Raw genomic sequence first — 11792 nt, forward strand, 5'->3', positions numbered from 1 at the left:
CGTTCAGGCTACTAACCACGCTCCCTTAATTTCTTGGATTTCTAATGTGGATTTTGTATAGAACATGCCAAGCCTACAACACATAAATAACAGCATACTTATCGAAAATTATTTGTGTAAATTCACTTCCATGAAAGTAAGTTTCACTCATTTGATAAGTAATGTAATAGGCCATCATCCAGGATAATAAATAAAAAAATGTTCATTATGGAAATTGTATCTTCTCTTGAACATGATTTACTGTTCAAAGCTGAGCTTTGTGTGATAGTGAAGGGAAACTAAAGTGACAGCACGCAAAGCCTAGGGCAAAGTCGACAGAATGATGACGAAACAATTCCTAAAGATGTATGTGATGCACAATGTTGCAACAAGTACCTGAGGAGATCCTCCAACAGCAATGTTTTCATTTTCAAGCCAAACTCACAATCCACATCTCAAATGAATGGACTAAAAGGTGTGTTTCAAGTACGTAAAAGATAAGGGGGAAAATGTAAGGCAATTTCAGATGCAATACATTTGACCTCTGAATAGCAGCAGCACTGCTTTTCTCAACTAGACAATATCCTGTAGTTGTCCGCTCCACTCACTCCACCCTTCACCCACTGCAGCCAACTAATCATGCATTCATTCCAAGACCTCTTTTTTTGTTGAGCACTGACAACACTTTGCACTGGCCCTTGTGTACTCCATAAGCATGGGATTCAATTAAGAATATAGTTTGTTTCCTTTTTATGGTTTTGAGTGCCAGTACCTGCTTAACCTAGTTATTTATTTATCTAACATCCCGGCCACCATTCACCAAAGACCCTTTCACCTCCATGGTTCACTCTACACACCTTACGCAGGTCTATCCATTGTGGGGGTCTCCATTAGTCCCCTGGTCACTGATGAACATGATAAGCAGAATAATATTTCCAAGGGGAATGGTAGGAGACAGTAGAGCCTTCGGTTTTCCATGAGGAAGAAAGGGGATGTGGGAGGCATCAGTGGAACATGGTTTGTGGAGCTGAAGCAAGGCCAATATAAGCAAGGCAGCCAGCACTGCAGAGGTCAGTGTAGCATACCTCACACTGTATCCATCATTACACTTTTCTGAAGGACAGGCTGTCTATCAGCAATGTTACATGAGCATATAGGTGTTTCATTTACCTTGAGACTATTGACCAGAATTATATTTTCCCAGTGGTGGAAAAAGTACCCAATTGTCATACTTGAGTAAAAGTCTAGATACCTTAATAGAAAGTTACTTAAGTAAAAATAACACCCAGTAAAATACTACTTGAGCAAAAGTATAAAAATATTTCAATTTATATATACTTTGTATCAAAAGTAAAAGTATAAATCATTTCAAATTCCTTATATTAAAAAGCACCACTTTTTAAATGTTTATTATGGATAGCCAGGGAAACACTCCAACATAATTTAAAAACAAAGCATGTGTGTTTAGTGAGTCCGCCAGATCAGCGGCAGTAGGGATGACCATGGACGTTCTCTTGATGAATTGTACAATTTTCCTGTCCTGATAAGCATTCAATATGTAAAAGTACTTTTGGGTGTCAGGACAAATGTATGGAGTAAAAAGCACATTATTTTCAATAGGAATGTAGTGAAGTAAAAGTAAAAGTTGTAGAAAATATAAATAGTAAAGTACAGATACCAGAAGAAAACTACTTAAGTAGTACTTTAAAGTATTTTTACTTAAGTACTTTACACCACTGTATTTTCCCCAACATTTAACAGATAATGAACTCTTACAGCGTAGTGACAGAGTTGAGTCATATGTTCTGGGAGTACATATTAATGTGAGAATATTTAACATATAGCCAATCAGATTACGTGGAATGAGTACTTTCAGATGTAAAAGCCATCAAGTTTCTGTTTTTAGGTGTAGTGTAATATTTACTCACAGCAGGGGATATATTTTATAGCTCAATTTCATAGCTCCAATGAAATTCATCCCCATATTTTTCGATCAATTCCACTTCCCGGCAGGCAAGTGTTCCGTTTGTGTGACCTTAACTAATCTGTAATATGATTGGTTTGACCCAGATGATGGCTGCACACATTAACTCCAACATGTGGGATTTCTTCCAGTGGTAAAGCAGTACAAGGGAGGTTATTTCATTTGAAGGCCTGTCAGCAGTTAGCACTAGACAACGGGGACATTTCAATCATTTCACAAGTTTGTCTCTTTGATGTGCAGTGTTTCGCCTTGGATTTATTTTCAGCAGTGGTACTAGCGTAAACGCAATGACATGCTAGATATTCCCATAGACCTACAGTCATTGATCCAACGACTAACCATTTAAAAGCATGTGTCAGCAGAAATGTACAGTTCAAGTCGGAGGTTTACATACACCTTTGCCAAATACATTTAAACTCAGTTTTCCACAATTCCTGAAATGTAATCCCAGTAAAAATTCCCTGTTTTAGGTAAGTTAGGATGACCACTTTATTTTGAGAATGTGAAATATCTGAATAATAGTAGAGATAATTATTTATTTCAGCTTTTATTTCTGTCATCACATTCCCAGTGGGTCAGAAGTTTACATCCACTCAATTAGTATTTGGTAGCATATCCTTTAAATTGTTTAACTTGGGTAAAACATTTTGGGTAGCCTTCCACAAGCTTCCTACAATATGTTGGGTGAATTTTGGCCCATGCCTCCTGACAGAGCTGGTGTAACTGAGTCAGGTTTGTAGGCCTCCTTGCTCGCACATGCTATTTCAGTTCTGCCCACACATTTTCTATAGGATTGAGGTCAGGGCTTTGTGATGGTCACTCCAATACCTTGACTTTGTTGTCCTTAAGCTATTTTGCCACAACTTTGGAAGTATGCTTGGGGTCATTGTCCATTTGGAAGACCCAAGCTTTAACTTCCTGACTGATGTCTTGAGATGTTGCTTCAATATATCCACATAATTTTCCTACCTCATGATGCCATCTATTTTGTGAAGAGCACCAGTCCCTCCTGCAGCAAAGCAACCCCACAACATGATGCTGCCACCCCAGTGCTTCACGGTTGGGATGGTGTTCTTCAGCTTGCAGGCCTCCCCCTTTTCCTCCAAACATAACGATGGTCATTATGGCCAAACAGTTCTATTTTTGTTTCATCAGACCAGAGGACATTTCTCCAAAAAGTACGATCTTTGTCCCCATGTGCAGTTGCAAACCACTGTCTGGCTTTTTATGGAGGTTTTGGAGCAGTGACTTCTTCCCTGCTGAGCGGCCTTTCAGGTAATGTTGATATAGAACTTGTTTTACTGTGGATATTGATACTTTGTACCTGCTTCCTCCAGCATCTTCACAAGGTCCTTTGCTGTTGTTCTGGGATTGATTTGCACTTTTTGCACCAAAGTAGGTTCATCTCTAGGAGACCGAACGCGTCTCCTTCCTGAGCGGTATGACGACTGCGTGGTTCCATGGTGTTTATACTTGCGTACTATTGTTTGTACAGATGAATATGGTACCTTCAGGCATTTGGAAATTGCTCCCAATGATGAACCAGAATTGTGGAGGTCTACAATTTGTTTTCTGAGGTCTTGCCTGATTTCTTTTGATTTTCCCATGTTGTCAAGCAAAGAGGCACTGAGTTTGAAGGTAGGCCTTGAAATACATCCACAGGTACACCTTCAATTGACTCAAATGATGTCAATTAGCCTATCAGAAGCTTCTAAAGCCATGACATAATTTTCTGGAATTGTCCAAGCTGTTTAAAGGCACAGTCAACTTGTATGTAAACTTCTGACCCACTGGAATTGTGATACAGTGAATTATAAGTGAAATAATCTGCCTGTAAACAATTACAGGGGAAACACTGATAGGGGAAACAGGGGAAACACTGATAGGGGAAACAGGGGAAACACTGATAGGGGAAACAGGGGAAACACTGATAGGGGAAACAGGGGAAACACTGATAGGGGAAACAGGGGAAACACTGATAGGGGAAACAGGGGAAACACTGATAGGGGAAACAGGGGAAACACTGATATGGAGTCCTTTGGTGACATTTGCTACTTTTCATTGACAAACTTCAGAGGTTTCTAACATGTAAACTAGACACTAACCATGATCCATAGGTCAGTCAGCCTAAAACAATTAAATCCTGAATGCCTTACCAACCACCTTGTATCACTAGAATTTGAACTTTTTAAGACTTTTCTGGTATTCGACTCGATGCACTCATTTAAACACCAATCGTATGTAGATTCTGGAATCGCATGTCAATCGCATGGGGACTCTGGAATGGCTCCACTAACCGTGCTAGATTTGTAATGCCCTAAATAGTTTCACCTAAAAATAAAAGACAAGATGTGAGCATTCAATCAATAAAATGTTAGCTTGTCTATGAAAAGAAAGATAACCCACTGAAGGCTCAAACATAGAACTTCACAAATACACCAAACTTGATATGTCATCTGTTTCTCATTTAAGTTATGCCAGTAATTCAGCACTTATAGGTTATAATCATAGGAGGCCCATGAAGTTAGACAGTTCAGTGAAATCAATTAGTTCTAAAAGTTGAGCTTAGCTTTGCACAATTTACTTCATTAAAAGAGATGATGACCTGTCATTTCAAGACTTAACTCACCATCACTGTCGATTTTGAAAAGTCAGTCATTATTCTGTTGGATGGCATTCCACCACGGAAATACAAGAAAGAACATAAATGCAAAGTCATAAGAACGAGCTCAATGCCATAATGAGGAATACATTAGTAGTTGTTGTGCTTGTTGGGTCAACATTACATGTGTAGACTTGTTATTATTTGTAGACCTGTTACAACATACAAACTACATTTCCCTCAAATATTCCTTCCTTAAAATGAGGAAAAAAGTGTTAACTTGACCCATTTAGACAAATAATTGCTTCCCCTGGGAAGTGAGGCAGCTCGGGGAACATGGGTCATCTCCTTTCTGCACCATCTGCTGTCATGGCTGTGCTACAAGTGTTGAATTTCATGTTGTATAATGACACCAAATCTGAACAGTTCTCATGCCTGATATTAGTGTACATTCCTTTTGTTGGTGTATGTGGCCTTTCTAATGCTGACTTCCTTCTCCTCCTGTTTTCCCCCTCATAATCACCCCTTGCCTCTTTCCCTGTTTACTATACTCATGTGGTAGAGGTATGTTACAGTACAATTGTGCATTTAAATTAATCCTAACATCACAAATAATGTGTTTGTATGGTTTTGACAGTGTATTATAATGCTTTCCTACCAATATATTGTGATATCTATGCATTTCATGCATTAATTAACTGTATCTTGTAATGTGTCCCTACTGTACAAGTTAGCTAGCTACTGTACTTTCTACTGTAGGCTCGGTGTCTTCATTGGACTAGCATGGCTATTCATGTGCACTTGGCGTATAAGGGCCGCACAACATTTTGGTTTATGGAAGTTATTCCTTTCTTTATCAAGGAATTTAATAGCAACATCAACCCTGATCCTATGGTCATACATAAGCCGATAACAACATAACGCAAAGGAAAATCTACACCGGTCACAGCTGGAAGGACTTCCCTCTCGCTGAATCTGGGTTCCTCAATTTCATAATTTCCCCAAAAATCTAAGGAATTTTGCCCAAATCTGTGTCTGGAGGACATTTAGTGGTCCTGAGACAAAAATACTATGGCTTTAGGTTATTGTTGACTTGTCATTTTATTTATATCACATTACTGCAATTTATTCTGTTGCTTTGCATTATTGACTATTGCTAAAATCTTTTGGGAGTTAGTTCAAAAATATTTTCCATTGATTAGGTAGTATAAAAACATATTCATCGCCCCAAAATGTACTCAAAATGACTTTTCAGATACAGTATTTAGACTAAACATTCAATTCAATCCAACATCTAATTCAGACTCTCATTTTGGAAGGTCTCCATATTACTTCAAGCTACCATTTACATAGAAGCTGTTTACCATTCTCATCATTTGAATCTCAGCACAGCACATCTGAAGCATATTCACAAAATGAGCGAGCACAAAACCAAATAATAAATGACTAAATATGGAGCTATCTAACATAGCTAACATTCCAAGGGTTCAATGTTTATTTTAGCAAAGTACTAAACCATAAACAACACCCTTTTATCGTCTATTTAACAGCTCTATACCAGGTGGTGTCAGAGGAAGCCCCGGAAAATGGCCAAAGTCTTCAGCCACCCAAGCCATAGACTGTTACTCTGCTACTGTCCAGCTGTCTACCTGAGCATCGGCTCTCAGATCAACAGGCTCCGTGACATCTTCTACCCCCAAGCCATAAGACTGCTAAATATTTAATTAAATGGTCCACACCCGGTCCATATCTTGCACTGACTATGCACTCTCACAAGTCTATACACTCTGTGCAATCTAGAACCTTAAAGGGATCTTTGGTTGTCCCCATAGGAGAACCCTTTAAAGAAACATTTTTGGTTGCAGGTAGAACCCTTACGGGTTCCATGTAGAACCCTTTCTACGGATGGTTCTACATGGAACCCAAAAGGGTTCTTAACTGGAACCAAAAAGGGTTCTACCTGCAGCTAAAAATAGTTGTCCTGCGGAGGCCGAAGAACCCTTTTGGTACCCTTTCTTTCTAAGAGTGTACAGTACATATACACACACACACACACACACACACACACACACACACACACACACACACACACACACACACACACACACACTACACTGAAAAACTCACACAAAACCCACACAACACACACATACACTCACACCGACACAACACACACGCTACAAACACACACTTTCACACTCATCAAATGCTGCTGCTACTCTGTTATTTATTACATATCTACCTCAAATACCTCGTACCACTGCACATTGATCAAGGACTTCTATTCCCTCTATGTACTGCAGCTCCATTCTTGTGAATTTTATTCCTTGTGTTACGATTTCGATTTTTATCTCTGCATTGTTGGGAAGGGCTCTACACCCGTTGTATTTGGAGCATGTGACAAATAAAATGTGATTTTATTTTATTTATTTAGACAGTACTGATAGTAAGTGTACCACAAGCCTGGGAGAACACAATAGTGTGTAAAACTCCACTGAGAGAGGTCCACTCAGGCAATGACCAGCCCCCTTGTTAACGTAAGAAGATTGACGATTCCCTGCTGTTCTGTTTTAACTGGGCAATCCGGGATTCAAACAACAACAAAGTGATCACACTGCCTAAAATGGATGTAACAATTCCAGATTTCCCCTTTAAGGATGCCCCCGTGATGCACTTTGGGATTCTTCTGGTGCTTTGAGGAAGTGACTCATTTGTAAACAGTTATCTGTGATTTATCAAATAACTGTGGCCGAGTAGGCAGTCTTAGAGTGCATCCCAAATGGCACCCTATTCCTTATGTAGTGCACTATATGGTAGGTTGCCATTTGGGAAACCGGTCTTAGTCTCACACAGTAACACTGCTCTCTCTCATATCTTTGTCCAACATGTCAAACTGTATAACATGTCTCACCTTGTCTAAATGCGTTTAGATGTAAATATAGTACCTGAATATTTTTATACAGTTGGCTACTTTGATTTACTTTGGTAGCGACTACATAAAACACACCTGGATGGGGACCAAAAATGTCTGAGAAGGTCCAGTCCAGACAATAGTTAGAAATAGAGCAGGAGACTAATATGAGATCTTTGTCTGCGCTAAACGAGTTTAAAAGGAGAAATCGGCGATTGAGACTTTTAAAAGAAGTATACATACCCATTGATTCTTAAAGAATGTAACTTATAAATGCCTCCTGAGCTTATTTCAACTGTCTCACCTCATCATAACTCAGAATAGAAGCTTGTTTTACTCCTTTTTTAAGAAAAAAAAACAATGTATTTGTAAACAATCACTATATAGACTAAAAACATGGTTAAAACTATAATTCTGATCTCATGGATGGTCAGCTCTTGCATTGATAGCTCTGTCTATGAATTTGAGAGTGGTTGCATTTCTGCAGCCCCATCCCTCAGCTGTTTACCAAAAACAGTGGCAGGGAACCGGCTTTGTTATTGTTTGAACTGCAGATTGCCATTTTAAAGATGACATGAAATGATGCAGCTGGGCTGCATACCAAACCATGACACTTTGGAGTAAGGAGATTGTACTCATGATATGTGTTTTGTTTAACTGTTAGTAATTAGATCGCAAACCTCAGAGTGAATGCTGGATCGTGTGTGAATACTCCACATGGGCTATAAAGATGTGGAGGCATACCTTCACAAAACTATAGTTTATTTAGCTTACTATAAAAGGGAAAGAAGACTTTTGAAAACCAGGGAAAGAAAATGTATATTATTTTGGGTCGATTACATTGATTCATTTGGAAACATACTTGGGCCAAGAAATGTAAAAAGTCACGAAGTCTAAAGATTAAAATAATGAGCTGTACTACACGGATTCAACCATTCCAAATAAAACAATGCTGAGTGATTTTCATATCATCATTATGAGCGGAAGCAAATGAAGAAGGCCTGCTATTTATGTCGGGAAACATAATTCATGTGTTATTCCTCGACCAAAACGAGAAAACAAATCAATATACTTTTTCTAAATGAAAACAGTGCAGACATACGCTATCAGAGGGCATGACAAAATACATCTTGAGGAACTTTGACAAAGGAGTAAGCTGCCCTTCAACATTCAGTAGGACGTAATCATCTGAAATGACCAGACGCAGACAGTGACCACCATGTCATCAGGCCAAAGCACTCAAAGCAAAGGAGGACGGCAAAAATTGATAAAGGTTATCAGGAGAGTGCACGAATAGATGAATAAACATGTGGACAATGTACAGGACTGACTGTACACATGCATACACAATTCACATAATGGATTAAAGTACACTGTGAGAGAAATCCTAAAAAAACGTGCACTTTCACTTAGTCATACATTGATGCCCGGGCTTGACGTGGGCAGGAGCTCACCGGAGCTGAGTACCGGCACTTGAGTACCAACTATCTAAAGTAGTGAAAATAAGATTTGCCATTGAATTGCTAAAATATCCCAAAAGTCTGAACGTTGTTTTTTTGGGCTTGACAATCCTGGACTACTGCTTGTAGTGCAGCAAAATTGCTGCCACTTCATAAATGATTAGACCTTGGCTTTCTCTACCCTGCAATAGATTTTGGAACAGAGAAGTTGTGGAATGAACAATACAGACTTCTGTTTTTGTCTGGTGATGTGCAGAGGATGACATGTCAGTCTGACTTCGAATGAAGTCAAATTCTTCAATGGAGAAATACTGAGTCACTGGCGTATCCTGTGAAAATTGGTTCACACGTTTCCTAAGTGCTATACACCTTGGTTGGAGAGCGATGTTCCAAACCTAAGATCTATAATGGAGTATGACCATATCCCATGTACTGTCACTCCAAATTGAGTGCCGCCATTACAGTCGGAATAGTGTCACCCTATTCCGTGAAACTATGAGAATGTCCCAATGTGATTCGAACAAATGGCTTTACATGAAGTTCAGTGTTCATTTGCAAATGAAACTTTTACACACTGCACTGCAGAATACAAAATGAGTTGACTTGTCAACCAATGGAATAACTGAACACTCCACTATGACCTACGGGGTTTGGTGTACACTGTGGTATTTCCTATTGTCCTGTGAATAAAGTGTTGTGACAGGTTTTATGTAACATGTCCTTTCTCACAAATGAGCTACGCACAAACTGTGGCACTGGGTCAATCAGTACTTGTTTCTGGGCAAGGATAGAGGGGGATTCTGAAAGACCCAGAAATGCTAGACAGACCGAGGGGTTCCCATGTAAGTTGTGTCTGTGTTTGTGTCTCCGATTCAAAGACACCTCTGCACAACAGGCATTAATGTCAAAGAGATTACTTGAGCTGAGTGGTAAAGCAAAAATGTGCTTGAGAGTCACATCTTATTGATGCATATGGTTGCTTTTTTATTTCACTATCAATTTGGTCTGTGTTCTGATGCTTGGTTCACATTATTCCCTCACCCCTCTGCCTCATTGTGTCTATGTGAATTAGCTGCTACTACAGTTCACCACTCCTCTTAAAAATACAAATATGCGTAGGCTACCCTCAACGGAGATTTCGATTTGATGTATACAGTTTTATGTACAGTGTCAAACTGATGAAAGCATGATTCATGCTGAGTTAATGCATGACCTACTGCAACAAAAGACTAGGAAAACCATGCCCAGATGTCTTGCCATGGGCTAAATTATCAACATTGCATCTACTTTTGCTTGTAAAGGCTTTAGGTTGCCAGTCTGTTTAAAATGCCTTGTAGTTTGTGTACAAAACAGTCTTTTAAACATTCTTAAGCGTAAACATATACATCCCATCCTCAATGAAAAGAAGAAAGAATTCCCATGCGAGTTAGGAGATCAACAGCAACTGTCTGCTGGAATATGTCCAGCCCGTAAAACGAATGCATCTTTTTCTTGAAAGATAAATCCACAGAGTACATCCCCAGTATCCCCTTATGACCATCTCAAATGAATATAGGACCCCTGTGCACTTACTGTAGAATGGAACATAGAACAGACTGCCATCCAGATCTAGTACAGTAGTCTATATGTCAATCACTTGATATAGAGGTGTCTTGTCGGGCCACAAAGACATATTGATGAACGTTTATTAAACCAAGGAAAAGCACATTGAGACCTAGGTCTCATTTGCAAATGTGCCCTGGGAACAATACAGAAAATAAAATGATACACAATTTAAAACACGAAATTAAAGAATTAGCAAATATTATATACACAATAAACTAACAAAACAAACACATTTATCAATATAAAAATCCCTTTCCCCTAAACTGACCCAGAGACGACAACACATCCAAATGAAACTTGGAGATACTTGGAGATGATTCCACTGTAGGTAAAGGCAGATTTACCCAACTCTGTGGATACACGTGGCGTCGCCAGCATTAACCAACCCTGTGTTGTAATACTAGTTTCTGTATATCAACAATATCTGTGTGTTTTTAGCGAGGTCCAACCAACTTTATGATAAACGATGCAGGGGTGAGTGTCAAAACTGTCAGATGTTATAAACTAATTGTGCTGTGATAATTGTGTCCAAGGGCATCAAAACACTGGAAGCTGCATTCATGTATATAATATCACCATAATCTATAACAGGAATGAATGTAGACTGAATGACCTGCCCAACTTAATTCTTAATTTCTTCACTAACTCGTCAACATGCTTTTAAAAAGATAGCTGTTCATCAATCCAGATGCCCAGATATTTATAGGCAGGGACACGACCAATGGGGGCACCATCTAACGTACTTGTACACAAATCATCAGTTAGATTATTACATGATTTGGAAAATAACCTGTACTTGGTTTTAGCAGCATTTAGTACCAACTTCAGGTCAACAAAGAGCCAATCGTAGAATAAGAAACGTGTGATCCACAGTGTGAATGCCTTGGACAGGTCAATGAAGAGAGCAACACAATGTTTCTTCGTATCTAAACAATTTATGACATCATTGAAAACCATAGAAATAGCAGGGATGATACCTTGACCTGGTCTGAACTTTGACTGTTTTACATTCAGTTTAAGATGTAGCAGTTAAAAGGGATCTAAGTTGAGTACTAATCAATGATTCCAGGATATTTGCGAGGCAAGAGAGCTTGGAAATGGGACGATAATTATTTAGATCACTCGGGTCACCACCTTTATGCAGAGGAGGCACATGGGCCGCCTTCCAAACTCAATATAATTGTCAAGTTAAATATATGTGTTAATGCTTCCACAATCAATGGAGCAAAAAAATGTAATAAGAAGGCATCA

The sequence above is a fragment of the Oncorhynchus masou genome, chromosome 3, assembly GCF_036934945.1.
Source record: "Oncorhynchus masou masou isolate Uvic2021 chromosome 3, UVic_Omas_1.1, whole genome shotgun sequence".
NCBI classification, from domain to species: domain Eukaryota; kingdom Metazoa; phylum Chordata; class Actinopteri; order Salmoniformes; family Salmonidae; genus Oncorhynchus; species Oncorhynchus masou.